Source organism: Rhinopithecus bieti, unplaced genomic scaffold (assembly GCF_001698545.2).
Source record: "Rhinopithecus bieti isolate Rb0 unplaced genomic scaffold, ASM169854v2 scaffold_21117, whole genome shotgun sequence".
NCBI lineage: Eukaryota > Metazoa > Chordata > Mammalia > Primates > Cercopithecidae > Rhinopithecus > Rhinopithecus bieti.
Window position 1 is genome coordinate 21,316 of NW_016810185.1, and position 24,020 is coordinate 45,335.

The 24,020-nt window shown below is 44.6% G+C and overlaps 1 long non-coding RNA gene across 1 annotated transcript; it reads right to left on the minus strand.

Annotated features, from left to right (window-relative positions):
- Positions 1 to 6,309: 6,309 nt before the first annotated feature.
- LOC108541843 (uncharacterized) lies at positions 6,310 to 21,562 on the minus strand. The gene is made up of 3 exons (XR_001889081.1): positions 21,192 to 21,562; positions 6,460 to 6,564; positions 6,310 to 6,366 (listed from the first exon to the last, which is right to left on the minus strand). It is a non-coding gene; the product is annotated as an uncharacterized LOC108541843 (long non-coding RNA).
- Positions 21,563 to 24,020: the final 2,458 nt, after the last annotated feature.

Here is a 24,020-nt window from a genome sequence, read left to right on the forward strand (position 1 = left end):
ACAATGATACTTTTTATAACTGCTATTTGGTCTTTTTAAGCCCAGCACTTAGAAGGATTCACTCTTCATTTCTTTCAATTCTACAATTTAGTGCCTGAAATGCACATATTGGTCTCTGTGAATCTCTACATTAAGAATCTGATTTGCAGCACTGGAAGCCTCACTAGTCTTAGCTCTGGGATGAATCCCATGAAGCCACGCCATGCCTAGGGCTTTCATGCTATAGTCCGTACCTCTGAAGAAAAGCGAGAGAAACGTCTTTCCCCCTTCTTCCCCCTGAGTGTGTGTCTGTTCTCGTCAGATTCTTGGCAGGGTTACCAATTCTCTTCTAAGCAACTTGGATTCACAACAGAATGATGCCTTTTCAATGCCAATCTAAACAAATGCCATCAACTCTTGTCCCAGGGAGTATGAAAAACAGAAGAGTCTTTTGTGACTCTGATTGGCTTTGTGACTTCCTTGGGGCTGGTGTTGGTCTCAGGCTTGTGTCTCCTAGTCATCCAAAATGTGGGTGGGCCATGTCCCACCGTAACTGTGGTTGTGAACGCAGAGGATTCACTCAACTTTCATCATGCAACAATAATCAAATGCAGTTTTATGGTTCACAGAGGGCTCCACCGTCATGATTTCATTTGATCCTCATAACAACCCCGGGAGCTCAGAGAGAGACTAAGGAACTTGTCTGATATCACATACCCAGGAGCTGACTGCACGGCATCTGATGCCAACTTCTATACCGTCTGACCTCCTGGTGATACTAGAGTAAATAAAACATAACTAGGCATGTAAATATTTTGTACAAAGTCATCTGCTAAAAATGTGGATGGCATTTTAGGTTATTTGTTGGTTTGGGTTATCGTGTACTATGCCTCTTCTTATTTTGTAGATAACTGAAAGCTAAGAGCATTGTCTTATTTATTTATGTATTTATTTATTTATTTAGGCAGAGTCTCACTCTCTCACCCAGACTGGAGTGCAGTGGCGCGATCTCAGCTCACTGCAACCTCCACCTACTGGGTTCGAGGATTCTCCTGTCTCAGCCTCTCAAGTAGCTGGGATTACAGGCACTGCCACCACACCCGGCTAATTTTTCTATTTTTAGTAGAGAAAGGATTTTGCCATGTTGGCCATGCTGGTCTTGAACTCCTGACCTCAGGTGATCCACCCGCCTCAGCCTCTCAAAGTGCTGGGATAACAACACTTTGTAATCCCAGGTGTGAGCCACCGCACCCGGCCCGTTGTCTGTCTTCATAAACAGAAGGATGTGACACAGAGTAGGAGAGGAGCACGAAGACAAAGTTGAGGAGAGTTGCTTATCTCATGCTTCTTGCTGCTCTGCCTGAAGCAAAATGCTTTATGGACACTTCATTTATGATTTAAAATAGTAGCTCTCGTTGTGTGCTTACTGTATGCCAGGAACTGTGCTAATTCTTTGTATTATGCCCATAAAACATGCTTCTGAAGTGTTGCGGGCGGGGGCGTGGGTTGCACTTGTGTTCCCTCTCTCTGGAATGCCTCCCCATGCCTACCTTCATGACCCTCTTTCCTTTACTTTCCCCATCTCTGTTCGGGTGTCACATTTTCAGTTATTCTTTCCTGACCACTCAGTATAAAGTAGCTCACACCTCTATGTTACCACACTCCCTCTTACCTGCTCTATCTGTCTTTATGGCCCTGCTCACCATTACAGTGTACATGGATTTCTTAATCTGTGCTTTATCTTCCCCCTCCCATTGGAATATAAACTCCTTGATAGCAAGGATGATATTTTCCCCTGCTGTTTTCTTGGTACCAAGAAGAGTGCCTGGCATGTAGTAGCTGTTCAACAAATATTTGCTGTGTGAATTATCTCATTTTATAGATAAGGAATCTGAGGTTCTAAGGGAGTAAATCATTGACTTCAGGGGACACAACAGGCAAGAGGTGGAACAGAGTCATGAACTAAGGCAGTCCCAGATCCTGCCTGACCCTTCGCTCTCTTCCTCATTCAGTGAATGCTAAAGCACTTGGGCTGTTTGAGCAGTGCCCTTATCCATACCCTGCCCAGTCAGGGCCTCCCAGAACCAGGTAAAAAGATCTGGCCCCCTCTGCCATCCTCCCACTGGTGCCCTTCACCTCCCACCCACCGCAACCCCCATCTAGGGAGAGGAAACTATCTTTTCACCTAAATTCCCCCTCTGTCTACTTCATCCAAGTCATCTCCCTTCCCACCACACTGTTTACACTTGTGGGTCTGTGTTGATGCATATCACAGCCCCCTTAGTCATTGTTTAGCCATTATACTTTGCAGGGGTAATTTTCCATCCCACTGTTTATATTTTTGCTTCTCCTTCATGTGCTTCCCCTCCCATTTCTTAAGGGCAAAGGAAGACGTGTTCAGTCATACAAGCAATAATACAGTTATAATTAAGATGGGAACATTTTGCCAAAAGGAGGATTTAGTTGTGATTTGTTGAATGCCATCCTGAGTGCATTATTTAAGAGCAAATTCAAGCTCTTTCACGCGACTTCCTGAATAGTGCAGTCCTCTGAGCCTGCTGTCTCTATAGTCTTCATGTCAGTTTTGTGGGGTCAGGATTTTGCATGAAGGATACATGTTTTGCAAGGCCTGGTTGCTGAAAAAGCTTGAAAGGAAACTTCAGGGACTATCTAGGAAGATCTCCCATGATCTGTTCTCTGATTTTGTGTCCTCTTTCGTGGTTAGCCATTGCTCTTGGTACAGTGTGGGACTTAGTACTCTGTGCCTCAAGGTGAGAATACACTTCCAGCCCAGCTTCAGTTTAATGTTCACTCTGAGAGTCTCGAGTAACATCCCACGCTCTGCCTGGGATTCACTGCCTTTCCCATGTCCTGGTATTGGACATGCAAACTGGATACAGTGACTGCCTTTTCCCCTAGTAATTAGAAGAAAAGGTATCCTGTATCAGGGCTAAGTAAAGTGGAATTTGGATATGAACTTGGATATGAATTTGGATTGAAATTGAGATACCCCATGGTGTCTTTTCTTGCAGTCCTAGCCTCCAACGCCTTTAGAATTTGGATTCTGTTTGGTGGGATGGAGACGCTGGCAGTGGAGACAGGGTGAGAGGCGCATGCATGGGTCCTGAGTCTGTCTGTCTTCAGCAGCATCTTATGCTCTGTGGCTCTGCTGTGTGCCTCAGGGGCTGCCCATTTTCAGGTTGCATTTATTAGCTTCCTGGATGCTCTGGCTTCCAGTAGGATTCAGCCTGTGGGAGGCACTGGATGGAGATGGGAGGGAGGGAGAGAGGACAAGAGAAGTCATGTTATTTCTCCTTTGCCTTCCCAGCCTGGGAGGCTGCCTCTCTTCTTGGATTCCAGACCCCACTAGACAGGTGTGCTGTGGCTCCAGGTTCTGTCTAGTGATGCTGGCCCCTGGTTCACCTGACTCCAACTCCTCCTTCTCCATGCAGCTGGGTCCTGCTGCTACCTCCCTCTGCTGTGCCTTGCTGTCCCCTGTCAGGCCTCTCAGCTCCTCCATCCCCTGGGTAACCAACTCGCTGTACTGAAATCCTTCTGTTTTGGAAACTCATATGTGATTTTCATTCTTCTTGGTTGGACACTGACTGATATTGAGGGATTTGTCTTAGAAGTAAAGCTGTGTGAGCATTTTCTCTGGGTAAGTTCTCATTTTCCCTTAATCATTAGAAGATATGGCACAGTAAACACGAGCTCATCAGCAGAAGGCTACATAGTTGTATACATGTGTGTGCCTTTTTTCACACCAGAGTTTGATGAAACCAAATACCTAAAGGTCTTTTAAAAGTAAAGATTTTTTAAGAGTAAAAAAAAAAAAACAAGAAAAAACAAAACAAAAGAAGTAAAGATGGCTAGGTCTTTTGTTTGCTCTCCTTCTTTGGCAATCAGTCTGTCTTGCTCTGTGAGTTAACTATGCTGCAGACTTTTCTTTTACCTCTAGCCTTTGGCTCATAGGGTTTGAGGCTGGGGCGGGGAGAGAGAGTTCAGCCCAGCAGGCAGCAAACCCTATGTGCAAACATGATGTGTGAACATTGTGTGCTTGGGGGAACTGGGATTATTCAGCTGAGAAGACACGAAATCTCCTCCCCTTATTTGGGCTTTGGGATCTGACTTCATTGGAAGCTGAAATGTAAGAGAAAGGAGAAAAGGGGAAGGACTGGGACAAAGGAGAGGGGAGTGGGAGATCAGACTGGGCACATTCTCCCTCACAGAGGGAAGCGATTTCTTTGTTAGGAAAGCAGTTCCGTTTTGAGACCCGGATGCCTTGTTTATGCTCAAGTGTGAAGTTGGCTTCGGAAGTGAGTTTAGCTTGCCTGTGTGCTTTTACAAATGTGTTGGCTGCTCAGCAAATTTAGTACAGAAACATTTTAGGTAAGCAGAGAGAAAATTATATTTTAAAAGTTGTTTTAACAGAAGGTCAGAGTATGGAATCAAGAATAAAAATTAAAAAAAATTCTGTGTTCTAGGCTTTAAAAAAGAGAGAGTCACACACACTAATTTAGACCAGCTGGGGTGATCTCACAGGTACCCCATGGGCCAAAGCGGCCGTTCCTCCATGGAGAGCACATTTCCCCTAGAAATGTGTACTCAGGTGCAGCTGAAGGGTCTGAGGTCATGGCTGCAGCCCTGGCCAAGGTCCTCCCAGGCTGCAGCCTCTGCTTCCTCTAACGTCCATTGGTCTAGAGCCATCCTTCAGAGACCAGAGCCAGATCATGAGCGAGCCAAACGTGCATGAGGACAGCATGAATTATCCTTGGAGACCAGGGGGCCCTGTTCATCCAGACATTGTCTTTCTTTTTAAAGAAGCCAAATGCCTTTTTTTCCTTCTTTCTTCTTGCATGACCTCTGGGAGCTTGGGCAGTAAATTTCTCTGGGACAGGTTGTGAGGAACCTCTTCAAAGAAGCAGAGATGAGACAAACTGTTTCTCAGTTCACTCTCTACCACTGCTGCCCTCCCAGTGCTCAGGTGATTCATCCAGAAGCCAGGGTGTTGTGCTCCATGAAAGGGCCACTACCCCTAATGTGGGACCGATACAATAAAAGGCAGGGCAGAGAGAAGAAATAAAAGGAAAAGGGGTGTCTTGAGGGGGCTACATGATAGACTCCTGTGCCTGGAAGAGACTAGGAAAGTTATACTGACTGGTTCACTGCATTTGCTCAAACAGTATTCATCTTCTTGAGTTTACCAGGTGACTGGAAGAGCTGGGTTCGAGTTCTTTGGTTCACTATTATATGTCTAGCTGAGCACAATGCCTGGGACATAGAGGGGAGGTCTGGGGCTTCACCATGATTCCTAAAATAGAACAAAGCGTTTGTTATTTGCCAAAGGTTCACAAAGCCTGAAAAAATACGTATGTCTCTGGTGGAAAAGTAAGGGAATATCTCTTAAGCACCTACTAAGCTCTGACTCCTGGGATTTCACCTGCAGGGCTTTTAGAGAGGTGGATAATCAGGGTCATCTTTTTTTGGGGGGGCCACAGCGACCACTGAAGAGGTAAAGAATCTTGTAGGTCTGAAAGGATCAGAGAGAGGCTTAAAGCAACCTTTGCAAACCTAAATATGGCAGTCAGTTTAAATTAGCAAAGCTGGAACTGTGGCAGAATGAATAGCCCACGTCTGAGCGAGAGGGAAGGAAAGGGTTTACTGTGTGATAGGAAATGGTTCCAAAGTAGGAGTAGCGGCCTAGTGTGGTCATGCCTCCTGATATTTCAAGAAAATGCAAAAAGTTGATATTTATGTGAAATATTGTGATTTTATAGGTTGGTGATCAATGAAAAAACTAACAAATACAGTTAACAAACATGTTTTAATGCTTGCAGACAGGATCCTTCCTGCTGAAGTTTGGCCTTTTTCTTTAAAGGAATTTGGACTACGCTGTAACAGCCCACCCTAAGCAAAACTTCTTTTCTGCCTTTCTTTTATATTGTTTTCATGGAACGTAGAGGGATTTTCTGGAATTTTGGAACGGGGAAATTAGTGACAATGGTGGTGCTGAGATTCCTGTTTATTTCTTGGCTTTTCCCCAATTCCCTGAGGGAACTCACTTCTTTTGGATCTTCCACAACATCTGTCACATAGTTGGGCAGAGAGGGCCCACACTTGGTACATGTTGATGAAATAAATGTGACTTCCTCTAAGTTGAGCTGAATGGAGAACTGAAATATTAGGTTGGGTGAAAGTTACCTAAATTGTTTGCTGCCAAACTTTGCTGTGTTCTTTGTCTCCAGTTCTGTGAGGTGTGTGTTACATACCTATTGCTATATAACAAATTACCCCCAAAACATATCTGTTTAAAGTAACAAACATTTATTATTGCCTACATCTGTGGGTCAGGAATTCAAGTGCCTCTTAGCTGCTGCTCTCATGAGGCTGTAAAGGAAATATCAGTTGGTGCTGCAGTCTCATCTGAAGGATCCACTGCAAATTCACTCACGTGGTTATTGGCAGGATTCAGTTCCTCACCCACTATTGGACTGAGGGCCTCAGTTCTTCACTGAATGTTGACCGGAGCTCTCCTTCCACTCTTTGTCATAGGGCCTCTCCATAGGGCAGCTCCGAACATGGGATCTGGTTTCCATTAGAGCAAACAATCAAAGGAAAGCAGTGCAAGACAGAAGCTGCAGTGTTTTGGTAACCTAATCTCAGGAGTGACCCCCTGTCACTGCTTCTATGTCATATTCTAGTCATGAAAGGCGACCATCTCACACTCAAGGGGAGAGACTACACAAGTCATAGTGCTGCCATGGCAACAGAACCATTCGGATGATGCCTTGAGCCTTCCTTCTTCATATTTCTTAGACTTCTTTTCTGACCTAGACGAGCCACAAGGCCTTGGGACTTGTCATCCCATCCAGTCCCAAGAAATGACAGGAATGAAGGAATTTTTAAAAATTAAACTCATTTCAATACAAAAAAATGAGAGAAGTGAGTACATCTGAGAACTGAAATTCTGGTAGGTTTTTGGGGAGACACGAGAAGGGCCATGTTCATGAGTAGGAAACATAGATTCTGAGTCAACTGGGCATGAAAGTTTTTCTCCTGGTGTCCCGATCTTGGTCCTATAGTGACCAAGTATCCAAGAAGGGGAAAACACAATGTTCTTGCAGTGGTTTCTCTGTTGTATTAATAACTCAGGCATCAGCCAGTGGAATGGGCAAAGCTAAGTGAAGATCTGAACTCCAGACAGATTCTCCACTGGCTAAACTCAATAGACATGAATAAGGAATAAGGCCAGGAGTCAGCATCCAGAGATATTAATTTATGAATCTGAGGTTATTCCAAAAAGCAAGAGAACAGGAACACCATTGGTTGAGACGGACACCAATACCAAACTCCAGAGAGTCATTTCAGGCAGAAAGGAAACCTTAATTACCAGAGCTTCAAGGGATAGGCAAACAGTAAGTCCAAATAGGCAGAAAGAAGACATCAGGGATAATCTGGCAGAGACTGCATTCAAGGTCAAGGGCAGGGCATCCCAGCTGCTGACGAGACTGGGCTCCGAGGAAGTCTCCCTGGAGAGACTGAAAAATAATGCCTAACTGAGGACTGAAACACAACATAGGAGAAAACTAGGGCTTAAGACAGGCTTGGTCAAGAAATAGGCAAGAACCTGATTTTTGGGGAACAAGAGATCCACAGTCAGGCTGGACCAGTGTAGCAAGACAGCAAGAGTAGACAAAATGTTGGCCACTGCCAGAAACCAAGATTGGTCTCTGAGTCTGGCATGGGGCTGAGACTACTTGTTGAGATCAGGCAGTCTCACTTGCCAGGGGTAGAGTCATGCTGGAAGTGGAGCCGGGACAGACATTGAACCCTGGCTACCCTGTGACCAATTGCACTCCATACCCTCTGATACCTCATGGGAAAAATCAGGCAAGTGCTGTTCTGAAAGGCAATTAGGTTTCATGATTTCCTCCCCCGTCCGGACATCAGCATGAAATTGGGGGCTTGGCTTCCAAGCCCATGTTCTTCTCCTTTGTGAAGGGCAGGGTGAGACAAAGGACACCACAGGCCAGAGCAACCCTCTGCTTCCAGACAGGCTCTGGAAGAGAAGTGAGGACGCGGGCGACCCGCATGACTTTCTCTGCCTCTTCAACAACTACTCTCCTAGCCTGGGAAGGTTCTTCCCCATTTCTGCCAAGCCACATTCTCCACAGGACTCAAACATTTAGCTTTACTTTAGACTTTTCCAGGAATCTCCCCAAATCTCCTTTCCTCATCCCCCCTCACCTCCTCCTCACCACCCACAGCCCCCTCCTCCACTCCCACGTACAACATCCAGCTTTTACTCACGCTTGTTTCTAATTATGCATTATAATTTATTTTCTTTCCTTTTTTCCCGACCTGCCTATATTTTCCTACTCATCCTGTGTCCTCCACTACCAAAAAATGGAATACTCCCACTGGACAGGGTCAGGGATTTTCCTTCCCCAGTACCTAAAGCTGAACTCAGCCCACAGTGACTTCTCTAATAATAGAGTGTAAGGGACTCCCTGGTTGAAAAGAAGGAAAAACCTCAAAATGCCTTTCAGGGTCTTCGATGAGCTTGATTTATGTTAAATTTGAGGGCTCAGAAATTTCTGCCGATTTGCAGCACTTACTACTCCTACTCCTCCCAACATTTGTGCTTTATCGAAACAACTAAATTAGGAGCAGCTTGAGGGTAGGGGTCAGAACACAGACATTTTCTATATTGCCTGTCAAAACTAGCAGAGTACAGGCACCCACTAAGTGCAAAAGAAGTCCTTGCTGACCCAAATGGAATTTTCCTGAAGTGAATGCTTTGTGTCTATTTTTAGAACTAGACTTTCCCGATAAAACAATCAGGAGATTTGGCTGAATTTTCCACTATTTAACTGGCTATGTTGGGGTCATGTAGATACAACCTTTAAGAACATAATGACCTTTAAAATATCTATTCCTGAAGTAAGGTTTGGTCACGTGTCCTTCCTGGGTGGGGGAGGATTTGGGGGGACAGTTTGACTCTGGTTATCTACAAAGTTGAGTTATGAGACGAGCCCTTTTAAACTTTACCTCTTGCAAATTGATCCTTTAATAGATTGATATGATGAAAAACACCAAAGCAACCAGGGAAATCTCACGAAGGCAAGAACACCACCACCCAAGTCCTCAAAATCTTTCCTGAGATTCACTAGGGGTTGATGCCAGTGATCTGATACCGGGGCACAGCCTAAGAGGTCTTGTTGTCTCTGAACGCCCATGTCTCCAGCTTACAGCTCACAGGCCAGCTTTGTTTTTGAACAGATTGTGTTGGGGAAAGGGAGGCTGCCGAGACAGAGCTGAGAGTCCCCAGCCATGCCATCCCTGGCTTCTGTCATCTGAATGCCTTACTCTTTCATGTAAGCAAGACAGGAGGTCCTGCTGTTTGAGTTGGCTTTGCCCTGCTCCGTGATTTCAGTTCCTTGTCTCTCCAGTGTGTGGGCTCATTTCCGTCCTCTGAGCACTATTGTTTTTCTGACTTGAACACTCATCCAGAAAACCTCAGTAATAAGGCCTTTGTATCATTATTTATTTTGCTAATTATATATGTCTTTCCCATCCTCAATGCTTGAAGACATCAAATTGCAGTTGAAGTAACGGCAGAGGGAAAGGCAAGGGCAACAACAACAAACCACTTCACTCTTCTGGGTGGAAACATGCAATTGTACCAAGAGGGATAAGGAAAAAACTGCTCATGTTTGCAGAAAGAAGTTGGAAAAAGGGCATGAAAGCAGGCGGGCTACTTTAGCATCTGATGCCAGGGATATGAGAGAGTAGCCCAGTGTGTTCATTCAAAAAGTAAGGCTCTGAGGCCAGGACCAGAAAAGATCTTTAACTGTGGAGTCCCCAGTCACAGTGGCATGAAGCAGAATGATGCAGAGAGGCTAAGGGGGTGATTCAGTGGGTTCTTTACCTATAAAAATGATGAAAACCCCAACATCAGCTGGGCAAGTAGCCCTGTTCAGAGCTCCTGGACTCACCATGACTAAAACACTCTGTTACATTTTGTAGCTGATCTTATACTTAAGCAATTATATAGATTATCTTGGAGTGTTGAGCTTATTTTTCTCATTAGATGTTAATAAATGGAAACTGAGTCTACAATTTTCACATGTTCTATTGTTCTTGCCTCCCAGCAAGCAATGGAGCAGCACCTTTACTTTTGTTTGAGAAACTATTCCTTTCCCATTCTCAGAGCTTGTGAGGATCAAGTGAGGTCACATAATCCAGATCTGGCCAATCAGCCCATCTCATGCTATTGGCTATACTAATTGGTTTAGGGATAGTAAAGTACTCAAATTTGTTTATTGAACATTAACCCTGGAATTTTGGTGATGGGAGGTGTAGAAGGTAAACTCTTGATGATATCATTTGTGTACCTGGGTTCAGCCATGCCTGAACTTTTCAATTACTTGATCCAGTGAATTTCCTTATTCATTTAAATGTTAGAGTTGAGTTTTGTCTCTTGTAATGGAAAGAGTGACATGTGTTTATATTAAGTACAGGTCAGTAATATAGTCTAATTTTTTTCCCCCCAGGCTGGTTCTCCTTTTCTCAAATAGGACTGCTGAGATAGTAAGTGCTCCATACCTGTAGGATACATAAAAGGGCAAATGAACAAGGAGCAGGAGATATGATGGCTGACAGTTGGACTATAATTTTTTCTTGATTCCTCTGACTTTATTTTGGCTGTGATCTAGGAAGTGAAATCCAGGTCCTTCTAAACCCCAATTTAGCTGTGGCTCCTGAGGGAGATTTTCAGATCTCAAATGATCTTCTGTAAGTTTCAGGGAGGATGGGTGGTCCTGTACATTCACTGTGAGAATTCCCTTGGAGTACTGGTTTCAGAATGTACAGTCACACAGGCAACTGGATTAGGGAGGGCCAATGGTTTTTTGTAAATGCTATTGAAGACACTGAGTGGAAGCAATTCTCACCAAAACTCTCTTTGCTATCATCTTTCAGGGGCTAAGTTGACACTGGAACCAGTGATCCCTGAACTGGGAGAAATGGGTGGCCTCAGCTGTGATTTTTGGTTGTGCTGCACATTTCAAGATGACAATATTGTTTTAAATTAACCTGTTAGAGTGCACCTTTCCTAAAGAACATTACATTGATGTCTGAGTAAGGGCAATGCTGGAGGTCCCCAACTTATGGGACTGATCATGTTCCAAAGGTCATTTCTCCGTCCAGGTGTTTTCATGAGGTAATGAATTCCAAGCTATTCTAAGGTTCAATATTGTATATGGTTCTTAGTTTACTAAGATAATGCATTGCTTCTCAGTGAAACCTTCTCTGGTTACCCTAATCAAAAGTAACTTTTCTTTCCTCTTATATGTCACACAATGTTAAATGAGTTGTTTTTCAAAAACATTTTAAAATCTTATACTTAAGCAATTATATAGATTATCTTGGAGTATTGAGCTTGTTGCTCTCCTTAGATGTTAATAAATGGAAACTGAGTCCACAATTTTCACATTGTTCTAGCTCTTTTTCATTCTGCTTCATTTTCTGTTATCTCCCGCCAGGTGTCTCTGCTAACTCATCTTGCCTGAGGCCCCCTGCCCCATGTCTTACTGGGCTGCTTGGCTTAGTACTGAAGCCTAGCACCACCTTCCCTCAGTGGCTCTTAGGAATAATCCCTGATACAGAAGTTCTGGCTGGTCCACCTATTACTTTGAGTCAGGTCACAAGTTTCCCTCCAGCTAACTGATGGATGGACTGTCCTTGGTTCAGGGGTCTACTCTTGTTCAATCAGATACATTTTGGGGGCGGGGTCAGAAGGCATAAAATGCAGGCACTTGAAGAATAGGGAATCAAGATAGAGAGTTCCTAGAAGACAGAGCAGGGAGATAAAATGAAATTTTCTAGTGAAGTATTAATATTTGTGGCAGGATATGGTCTTCTTTCTTTCTTTCTTTCTTTCTTTCTTTCTTTCTTTCTTTCTTTTCTTTTCTTTTCTTTTCTTTTCTTTTCTTTTGAGATGGAGTCTTACTCTGTGGCCCAGGCTGGAGTGCACTGGCACAATCTTGGCTCACTGCAACCTCCGCCTGCTAGGTTCAATAGATTGTCATGCCTCAGCCTCCCTAGTAGCTGGTATTACAGATGTCTACCACCACACCCTGCTAATTTTTGTATTTTTAGTAGAGACGGGGTTTCACCATATAGGCCAGGCTGGTCTTGAACTCCTGGCCTCAAGTGATCTGCCCACCTTGGATATGGTCTTAACTAGAAATGAAGAGATCTGAGTTCAAATTCAGCATTTGTCACATGTACCTTCTTTGGTCCCAAGGAAATCAAGTGATATCTCCAGTCTTCAAATCTTTCACATGAAGAAAAAAGAGTATTGATCACCATTTCTCTACACCTCCTTCCAGCTCTAAGACCTCCAGGACTCACCTAGAACGAAATTCATCCCCACACAGTGGCAGCAGGGTTGTGTTGTCATGGCGATGGCCTCTTTCAGTGAAGAGAAGTTGTCAGACACCTGGAGCAATGCCAGAGACATTATCCTTCCCTAAGAGAGCTCCTGATAAGAAGCCACTGGCAGCTCCTCATTCACTTTTCCATCATTCACTCTTTTCTCCTTTCTTTTTCCTTAGAGGCATAAACAAGGTATAGATCATCCTGTTATCCAGAATGAAGGAAGATTTGGGGATATTCCAGCCTAAATCCAGGTGTCCCCAGCTTCTTTACTCACTCTGGAGAAGTGTACTTTATCTACTCTTTTACACCATTTCTCCCATTTTGGCCATTACTGAAAGGAAGATCCTAGAAGCCAGGCCTCTTGGAAGAAGTTGGAGCTATAGCATTGATAGGAAAATCTGACGCCTAGAAAGGCAAGTCAGTTCTTCCCATGGAGTGACTTTGGGGACTGTCATGTAACAAAGCTCTTTTTCACTTGTGTAAAGTGATCTCCATTCCACTTTTTTCTTGCACTGATTTTAATTAAGTGGAAGCAATTGTTATCACCATCTTAGGATTATAGTTAAAATACCCCTCAAATTCTTTCCATTTGGAATGGGCCCTTGTCCCACTCTGCTCTTGCTGAAGGAAGTCTTCATGGAACCACAGGACTCAACAAACATTTCTCATTAAAAATTCTCTTCTTTAGGTAACAGTGGGATAGAAATCCTTATGTTCTACTGTCGGACCCGTATGAGAACAGCACACCTCTCAATTTATAAAAGCAGGCATTTTCCCTCCTCCTGGGAAAAATATTTCTCTTGGTCACTTGAGTCTAGCATCAAAGTCATATAATGCTATTAAGCGGGTGATCATAGCCTTGTTTTGCATTTGATTTAGGTCATATCTTCTTTTTCTGATCTTTCTTAAGGTGAAGGGACCATTTATTATGCTCACAAAAATTCTCAAGGCTGGAACTACAGTATGCTCTAGTTTCTAAGCCATACACATCCAGGTAGAGGGGTCAATTTAATTGCCAGTGATCTCAGCCCTTTCTAACACTGTCCCTTAAGTTTCTTTGGCACTTCATGGCAAGCAACTGAGTCATGCATGAAAACTTCTCTTCTGGACAACCCATACCAACAGAGGGAGGATTTGGTTTACTGCAGATGCTGAGTGCTTCTGATGGCACACAATCCTTCTTGTCAGTATCCACCTGGCCCATAATGGTTTGTGTGGACAGCACCCACTTCCTTCAAGGGTCCCTTGCCTGGTAAATGTATGCCTCCAGGAGCTTTCTGGGTAGAGGCAGTCACAAATTACAGGGGTATCTATGAATGGCGTGGCCCATGGAAGGGCTCACACTGTCCTGATTTTTCCACCATAAGTGCTAAAATAAGGGAACAGGCTTCCAGGAAATAAGTCAGATGGGTTGTCTGACTTAGCATAGGGGCAGGGATTGGGGGTGAGGTGACAGAGAGCAGTCAGCATTGTCTCTGCTTCCGCTCCACCCTGCAGTTCTGAGCTGAATAGATAATGTTGTCTCTGGCACAGCAAAGTATATGAGTTGGGAGAATCTTAAAGATCAAGTCCACCTTCTCCTTGTACTTATATGGCTCTGAGAGCCAGATAGGGGAAGTGACCTTCCCAGAATGTGAATGTGGCAGAGTGTAGCTTACAGTTCATGTCCAACTTGGGTGTGAAATTCTATGAGACTGTGCTGCCCTCTGCCTCACAATGCTTGCTCCCAAGGGACAGGAGGTTCAGAAGTACAAAGCAGCTCCAGAAAGACTCTCTCAAGCTATTGACTCTTGGATGACAACAATTAATGTTCCACCTGGCTTTATCCCCAACATGCACTGCACAGATGCCTGCAGGCCAAGATGCCCACAGATGCCAGGACCAAGTTTGAGAGGCATTTTCGCAGCTCTCTCTATTGTTCTCCTTTCCTCTTCTCTGATCATCCTTCCCAAGGGATAGGCCTATTCCAGTGTGGAGGGAAACAATTCTCGGTGGCAGGGGCATTGGAATCGTATGGGCAGGGTTCTAGGCCAACTTTGGCTCTTTCACAATTCTGCTAAGCATTGAGCAGAATTTTCACCCTAACTTCACCTTCCCTTCCGTGCCTTGCCTGCTTTCCTGGTGTGTATGGAGTTGATTTGATGAGATCTCAATCTTTTTTTTTCTCCCTTGTAATATGGGCCCTATCTTCAAGGAAATCCTTACATAGCCTTTCTTTTCCAGACCTTGCCAAAGAGCAGTAGAAGAGAGGTTAGAAATATGAGGAAACCTTAAAACAAACAGGGTAGAACTAGAAGGAATCTTAAATAATGCCTAACCCAACTCCATATTCCACTGATGGGAAACTGAGATCCTGAGACACCATCCAAGTTCTGGTGTAGTCAGCAGAACTTAATACACCACTTTGAGCACAGAACCAAGTATTTTAGAGGTAAGAGAGGCTATTTGTTTCCAGCACAGGCTGAGATGAAGAGGTACTACCCACATGAGAAAGTTGGATTTTAAGTGACCATAGTCACATTTTGATAAATTCTAAAATGTCGCTCTCATTTTCTCTGATGTCATGTTGTCATTTTTCATACCACAAATGTGTTACAGTGAAAACCAGATATAGGTCAATGGATGGTACCGAGAAAAAGAAAAGTTATCATTCTTAATGCTCTTTAGTTTGAAACTTTATTTCTTTGTTTTGATGGAGGAATAGTGTGGGCCAAGCTAAGAGTTGCCTTATAAACCTATTGTTCTCAGCAAATGAGTCAGCTGAGATAGAAACATTAGCTTCCTTGGCATATCAGCATCTCTCCCAAAGGAGGGTATTAGTTCATGGGCTGGCACTGCTATCACAAAGAAGGCTCTGGCAACACCTGATTGGCTTGGCCAAGCTTTTCCCAGTTGGCGTCTGGGCATCTTCCTAGCAGTGGGTTACTCACCCAGCAGTGATTTGGCCTCCTGTTGACATACATATGCCTAATTCAAAGCAGAAAGTCAATTTGTTATTTTGCCTAAAGAAATGTAACTACCAAACAATCTAGTATTTCTGTCTTGGCATAACCAGGAAATCTTTACCAATAATTTATGATGTGGTCATCCTTGTTGTAGGCATTATGGAAGATGGAAAGATATACAAGGAATGGCGTCTTGCAAAAGAACTAGACTTTTTTTTTTTTTTGTAGCAATGTGGAGAGTAAAAGCCCAGGGGTCAGTGGTAATTACAGGAGGAGATTCATTTAAAGAATGTCATAAGGAAATAGATAATAAAGGAGACATTGCAGGAAACCATAAGGGGCTAGCTGATTCATGGAAAATGTGAGGTTACAGCTGGGTCTTTAAGAATAAGTAAACCATTGGTGACTATCGTTGTAGAGGTTAGGACAGAGAAAGGTGGAACAACAAGCAATCATCTGCCAGATAAGACCCCGGGCTGGGTGAATGCAAGGAGGGAGCGGACAATTTTGTCTTCCAACCCTGTGGAGCTGGAGCCTTATCTTAGGAGTCCAGTGGGTCTGGATGCCTGATCACCAACCAGTGTAATGTTAGAACAACAAGACTTCCCTAGGCAAATCAGTGTGATGATTGATACAAACAATCATCACTGGGGCCTCCTCTATTTCCAATCTCTTCCTCAGTTTCCCAGTTCTTTCAGAACCTGACTGGGAAGTTCAGGGATCCATGCCTGCAGGCTGGCCTGGTGCAGATGGGTGATGAAAAGTCCTGCCTTGAGAGTAGAGTAGAGTGGTTTTGAGTACTTCCCAACAGACTAAATTGAAGACACTCTAAAAAGCCCCTGGTGGGGATAGATGGGGAGAAGGGGGTATCACTAATTCTTTATCTTTTCTTCTAGGGCCAGGGTCAGTGGCTCAAATAAACATGGTGCCCCACAGAGATGGCCTGTAGCCAAGTAGCTCTCCGTGGGTTGACTCAAAGTCACCTGGACAGGCCTGGCGGAAAGGCAGGATGGCCCAGCCCTTTCCTAATAGGTTTTCCAGAGTTGATCCATCATTCTGCCCGGAAAAGAGGAGAACAAAAAATAGATCAGGAGCTCCTATGACTGTGACTTGTGCTTCCCTGGAAATGCAAACAGGTGAAGGAGAAAATGACACAGCTAGGTTGGTAGGGGTACTGGCAGTCAACACGTTTCCAGGTTCAAATGAGAATGGTGAGATGCTGGCATGGAGGAAACTGGCACTGGCTGTCTCCAGGCAGGACTTTCTGGGCACTGGGCAAGGCCATGGCTTTGGGAGCTGCCCCAGGCTGTTGGTCGTGCCAGTGCTTCATTCACCCTGTGAAATGTATTAATTAGTGAGTGGTTTTGGCTCAGAGAGAGTTGCCGTGGCTTCAGATGGATATAGCAGAAAAAAGGCAAATCCATCTACAGGCGCCTCTGAGAAATCTCAGCTCTTGTGAGCCTGAAAAGAGCTTCCACTAGAGAGAAGGCGAGACCCTGGCAAAGTTGGATGGAGAAAATTGAGACAGCCACGCCAATTAGTATGAGTCTATCAATCCAGTGCCACCGAATACAAGTCTAAGCCTAACAGAATCTGTGCTGCGAATAAGTAAGATTGTTGGAAACGAAACAAAAAAAACTTTGCAGATGGTGCTTCTTTAAGCTTCTGCAGGTTCTCTTCTCTCACTCTCTTTTCGAAAATGGCTGCAAAAAACTTTTTGGTCTGGTTTAGCCAGAGCACGTCAGAGCTGATAGACGCCTTCAAAACTGTGGTCTCCCTTTAATTGCCAGAGGGTAAGCTGAGGCCCAGGGAGGTGAATAGACTTTTCCTAAGCCCTGTGGCTGGCTACTGGCAGGATTGAGGGAAGGTGGAACCAGTCTCTTCATTCCCAATTCAGGTTTCTTTCTTCCATCCCACATCTGATGCAATAAACATTTCCAAATCTACCTGCCCAGCGGGGCTAAGAGCAGAGTGGTCTCCAGAATAAGTGGAATAGTGTCTCAGGGACTGCTGGTCTGAAGACGCACTCCAAACATCACAGCTGCTGCCAAGCGGGCAGACGCCTTACCCCTAGCCGCTCTCCCTGGGTTCTTCCTGGGTCTTGTCGACACTTCTCACATCACTCTGCCTTAACTTTTTCTCCCCCTAGAACTTGCCTTGCATTATGCCTACCTAACTCAGTCCAATTCATGCACATAATTCCTGCTGACAACTCTGGCAGAAGCTTTATGAGTAGGGAGTAAAGATTGTGAGAAAGGCAGGGAATTAATTTATAAGGAAGGAAAAATGGGAGAGGAGAGAAACAAAGAGAAGAATGCAAAGCAATTAGTGTTAATTGATGCTTAATATATGCCAGGCCCAGTCATCCTAGTTATTTCATTTAATCTTTAAAATAATCCTTGCGTTTTCATCCATGCATTTTCAGTTGCAGTTGCATGATTTAAGAAAAGCACACAGCCAGAAAGTGGCAGAGAAAAAATTATATCCTGAGTGACAGCTTTACCAGCCCAGTGCTTTCCATTCTAACAAGTAGTAGAAAGAGGGAAAGACAGAAGATCCCTTGGTGATAGGAATAAGGTAGAGAGAGGCTGTGAAAGAGAGAAACGGGGCTTTGGGGGATCCTGGGTTCTGATGCTGACCTCTGTGTCATTTCTGTATCCATTGTATGAATGTTTATGGAAAGTCCACTACGAAGCAAATTGTTCTAGACAGGGGGGTTTCAGCAGAGACAGCAGATGGTGGGAAGAGTGCATCCATAGGATAGCCTGGGCTATGGGAATAAGAGAACTGCAAGTCAGAGTGACTGCTGCAAAGACAATATAAGACAGCGACAGGCCTCAGAGAGCCTGGGAAAAGGAACGAATGGGGTCACCTTAGGAAGTTCATTAGGAGGGGACTCCCTAAAGAGGTGACCTTTGATTCAAGACCTGAGTCACTGGAGTTACAGGACATGTGATGCTGCACTTGGAGAATTTCTCGGAAATGGAGCAGCAATGTAGTCTGACCCTATTGTTGGGCCCATTAACTCGGGCAATGTCTCACCAAAGTGGAGGGTAGTGACAGGTCCTCCTGGGATATGGGCCATGGCAGGGTGAGGGGACAATGTCTGTAAAGGATTTAAAAGGAGTCATCAATTCTAATGATGTCAATGATAAAATACTCCTCCATATGCAGCAGGCCATTTCCATGACCCAGCTCATAAGGAGTGGAGAGAGTGCTATCTTCCTCTAGAGGCAGCTCCAGGAAGCATAAGCTGGTAAGCTGGGGATTCCTCTGAAACCTTCAAATGGGCAAATCATGTAGGAATCTCTGGCCACTTTCTTTTCTGTAAGAGAAGATTCACTCAAGGTCAGGGGGCCCTAAGGACCCCAGGGAATCACCCAAAACTCCAGCCAGCCCCCAGAGGAAGACAATCCACAGAGCTGGCCCCCTCCCTTCGGCCTGTGACTGAGGCCCATCTGCCCATGGTTCCTTGAAGTAATTGCTCTAAGAATTTCTCATTCACAAAAGGAAGTCTCTACTGTCCCTTTTCGGATGTCATGTAACTAACGCGTGCCAAAGGTCAGTTGCATCGGTTCTCTTAAATGGCAATTCAGCTATTGTCTGAGCAAACCAGAGGCATCCGGAGTGCAAGCTTTGCTCAAACCTAGGGACCTGGGAAAGGCTGGGAAAAGAGGAGCAAGTCGGACACCACAGGGGAGGGCCGTGGCTTCAGGAAATGTGGGGAACACCCTGAACTGTAAAAGCAGATGCGTCAGCAGACAAAGGGGGTCATTTCACTAAAGCCTCAGTGAGGCAGAGAAATTCCAGACTTTGCCCATCACCTACTGGCAGGCTCTCCCTCTCTCTGTCCCCTCCCCGCCCTCTCCTCACCCTCGTCTTTTTCTGCCTCATTATCTCACACTCTCTCTTTCTCTCCCACAGTTTCTCTCTCTCTCAATCTGGCTTTTTCTCATCCTGTTTCTCTTTGTTCTTTACTCTTTCTCCCTCTCCTTCACCTCTCCTGGCTTCATTCTCCACTCCCCTCCACCCACTCCCTTCCCTCTCACATTCTCGTTTGGGGATGGGGGGCGGCTGACAACTGGGGTTTGGGGGGAGGTCTGACAAACTGGATTTAAATTTCGGCTCCACAGCGTTCTCAGCTCTTGGTCTTGGAAACGTTCCCTGAACTTCGGTTTTTCTCATCTGAAAATGAAAAAAAGAACACCTAGCTCCAAGTATTGAGCTTGTTGTGAGGGATCAAACAGAAAACATTCCTAAAATGCCAAACACAGTGCCTGGTCCATAGCGGACGCTTGACTGGTGACAGCTTCCTTTCCCAGTGAGGCCCAGGGAAGTCGGCACCATGCTTGGCACACAGTAAGCATGTGGCACAGCTTCACGAAATTCCCACAGGGAACCAGGAGCACCGCCTGAATTTTATGGATGACAAAATTGTGGTTCAAGGAAGTTAAAAGTACCCTGATAGGACAGGGAATTTTTACAAAGTCTATAGCTATTGAGATTACTATATATTAATTCCCATTCTGTCCCTCCAATTTCTCCCCTGAACACCAATTTCCAAATCTCCAACACTCTATGGTTTCAATGATAAACTATTCACCCAAATACTGCATAATTTTTTTTTCCTTTTGGGACAGGGCTGTGCTCTGTCACCCAGGCTGGAGTGCAGTGATACAATCACAGCTCACTGCAGCCTCAACCTCCCAGGCTTGAGTGATCCTCCCACTTCACAGCCTCCCACATAGCTGGGACTACAGCTGTGCACCACTACACCCAGCTAATTTTAAAAATTTTTGGTGAAGACAGGAGCTCACTATGTTGCCCAGGCTGGTCTCGAACTCACGGACTCAAGTGATCCTTTCTCCTCAGCCTCCCAAAGTGCTTGGATTACAGGTGCGAGCCACTGCACCTGGCCATGTACAATTCTTGAAGAAACTGAAACTCATCTTTCTCCCTCAGTATAAGAAAACTCAGGATATGTTTGGATATCCCCTCCCATCTTCCCTCCCAGCCTCCTCTTCTCCAGGCTGAACCAGATCCTGCTGCATCTTTCTCAAAGACTCTCTTACATCCTCATGATGGTTTCTGCCCCAGTCCTCCACACTTCTCTGAAGTTTAGAGTCAAAATGTCCTTTCTTGCTTTAGGGGTAAGACCTTTTCTAGCACAGTGTGTCTAGAACACAGAGAGGGCAAACAGAGATAGTGCTAGGTATTTTATTTTTAACATTTTAATTCTTGATTATGTTTTGCAATGTTTATATTGTTGCACAACATAGGGAAGCATTAGTCACAATTTATATAGCTGATTTCATGGAGCTGAATTCTACGGTATTTAGAGCCATTGAGTGTCTTCTCCCAGAAATTGGAAAGATGCCCCATTTGCTGTAACACACACAACCTCCACCCCGTTCTTTTCCTTTGTAGCCCAAACCACAATGTGTAATTGTGTGTTTATTTTGTGTTCAATGTTTATCTCCTCACCCAGGCTCTAAGGCTCTATGAGGGCAGGGATCACATCTGTTTAGCTCACCCAGATTTCATTATATATCCAGCATTCTACACTCTATAACTGCTTAGTCTCAACTCTGACCACACATTAAGTCATCAAGGGAGTTAGCAGAAAAAAAAAAAAAAGAAAAAAAAAATATATATACACACACACACACACACACACATACACACACAAGCAAAATGTTTACTAATACTCCTCAAGATCTTTTGAATCAACTGGTCCCCATGGCACCTGGGGATCCACAGTCATGAAAATCCTGCCAGGGATTCTTGATCCGGGATCTGGTGATCCTTGGCAGGACAACTCACCATTCTGTTCGGTTGCCTGCTTGTCTCCACTCGCTGGCTCCAGCTTCTGCACCTACACTGATGGCTGTGCCTGTTCCCTCACGCGCCCGCCGTGGCCTGACACCTTCCTGGGCCCACCCTAACACATTCCTCCGTTACTTTTAACGACTGTTTACAGCTCGCTACCTCCAGGACGTGGCTTCTGATGAAAACTGTCCAGACGCTCTGCCTCCGGTGTAATTCAGAACCCAGCTCTCCTCCTTAAAATTCTTTTATACTATTTTCCACAAGCATGTGCTTCTGTTGGCAGTGCCATAAGTGTGATTGATCTTCACCATAAGTTCCTTGAACTTTGCTTTGACCTGGATGCTAAGGTGACAGGAGCTGCCTCCATCCCCAAAATTTGACCGGTGCAACCTGAAAGTAGAATGAGAGTGTGTTCTGGTCAAACATTAATGTGGGGCAGGGACAATGGAGAGAGGGTTTGGTCATCTGGCATGCTGCAGACTGCCAGAGGAGCTGGAAAGGCTGAGTATGGGAAAGGGGAGGGATTTCATGTCCTTTCCTGGCTTTGAGTATTTGAAGAAACTGCCTATGGAAGACCAGACCTGTGCCCTGCCTCCCAAGAAACACACAGAGATTAAACGGTGGAAGCTATCTGGGGCAAATTCAGCTCCCTATGAGGAAGGTCTTCTAGTTGTTAAGGCTGTCTTGGTAGGCCCGGGAACGTTTTCCAGCATCAGTCATTTTCATACCCATCTCTTGATTTTTGCCATATTCCTTCATCACCTGTGCTGTTATTTACCTAATCTTTTTTACTTATCTAATTATTAACCTAATATTTCCTTTAAAACAACTTTAAATTGACACACTTTGTTTTATTCATTCCTGTTTTTAAAAAGTATCTATGACAAAAGGTATGAGTAGACACTTCTCAAAAGAAGACATGCAAGCGGCCAACAAACTATGGAAAAATGTTCATCATCACTAATCATCAGAGAAATGCAAACCAAAATCATAGCGAGATATCATCTCACACCAGTTAGAATGGCCATTATTAAAAAGTCAAAACCAACAGAAGTTGGCGAGGCTGCAGAGAAAAGAGAACGCTTATACATTCTTGAGAATTTAAATTAGCTCAGCCACTGTGGAAAGAAGTTTGGAGATTTCTCAAAGAACTTAAACAGAACTACCATTTGACCCAGCAATCCCATGACTGGGTATATACCTAAAAGAAAGTAAATTGTCCAACCAAAAAGATATATGCACTCACATGTTCATCGTAGCACTATTCACAATAGCAAGGTTCATGGAATCAACATAGGTGCCCACCAACAATAGATTGGATAAAGAAAATGTGGTACATATACACCAGGGAATACTATGCAGCCATGAAAAATAATGAAACCATGTCCTGTACAGCAACATGGATGCAGATGGAGGCCATTATCCAAAGCAAATTAACACAGGAACAGAAAACCAAATACCACATGTTCTCACTTATAAGTGGGAACTAAACATCAGGTACTTGTGGACATAAACATGGCAACAATAGGCCAGGCACGGTGCTCATGCCTGTAATCCCAGCACTTTGGGAGGCCGAGGTGGGTGGATCATTTGAGGTCAGGAGTTTGACACCAGCCTAGCCAACACGGTGAAACCCCACCTCTACTAAAAATACAAAAATTAGCCAGGTGTGGTGGCACACACCTGAAATCCCAGCTACTCAGGAGGCTGAGGTGGGAGAATCACTTGAACCTGGGAGGCAGAGATCGCAGTGAGCCAAGAATGTGCCACTGAACTCCAGCCTGGGAAACAGAGTGAGACTCTGTCTCCCAAAAAAAAAAAAAAAAAGAAAAGAAAAAGAGACAGCAACAATAGACACTGGTAACATACCCAGGCAACAACATACCTGATATATGCATGATATACCCACACAATATACCCAGGTAACAAACCTGCATTTGTACTGCCTGGTGTGTGTGGTTTGTGAACTGGTGTGTGTGGTGTGTGGTATGTATGGATGTGTATGGTTTGTGAACTGGTGTGTGTGGTGTGTATGTGGGTAACTGGTATAGCTGGGGTGTGGTATGTATGGGCATGTGTGGTGTGTGAACTGGTATGTGATATGTATGAGTGTGTATGGTGTGTGTTGTGTGTGGTGTGTGAACTGGTATGTGATATGTATGAGTGTGTATGGTGTGTGTTGTGTGTGGTGTGTGAACTGGTATGTGATACATATGAGTGTGTATGGTGTGTATTGTGTGTGGTGTGTGAACTGATGTGTGGTGTGTGGTATGTATCGGCACATGTGGTGTGTGAACTGGTGTGTGTGGTATGGTATGCATGGGTGTGTGTAGTGTGTGAACTGATATGTGTGGTTTGTGAACTGGTGTGAACTGGTGTGTGGTGTGTGATGTGTGGTATGTATGGGTGTGTGTAATTTGTAAACTGGTGTGTGTGGTGTGAACTGGTGTGTGGTATGCATGGAGGTGTGTGGTTTGTGAACTGGTGTGAACTGGTGTGTGGTGTGTGGTATATATGGGTGTGTGGTATGTGAATTTGTATGTGTGGTGTAGTTTGGATGTGGTGCATGTGGTGTGTGCAGTATGTGGTGTGTGTGTGGTGTGTGGTAGGTGTGGTGTATGGGGTGTATGTGGTTTGTGTGTGGTGTGTATGGTGTGGTGTTTGTGGTGTGTGGTATGTGTGGTGTGTGGTATGTATGGGGGTGTGTGGTGTGTGAATTGGTGTGTGTGGTGTGGTATGTATGGGTGTGTGTGGTCTGTGAACTGGTAGGGGTGTTGTGGTGGGGAGTGGTGTGTGTGGTGTGTGGCATATATGGATGTGTGT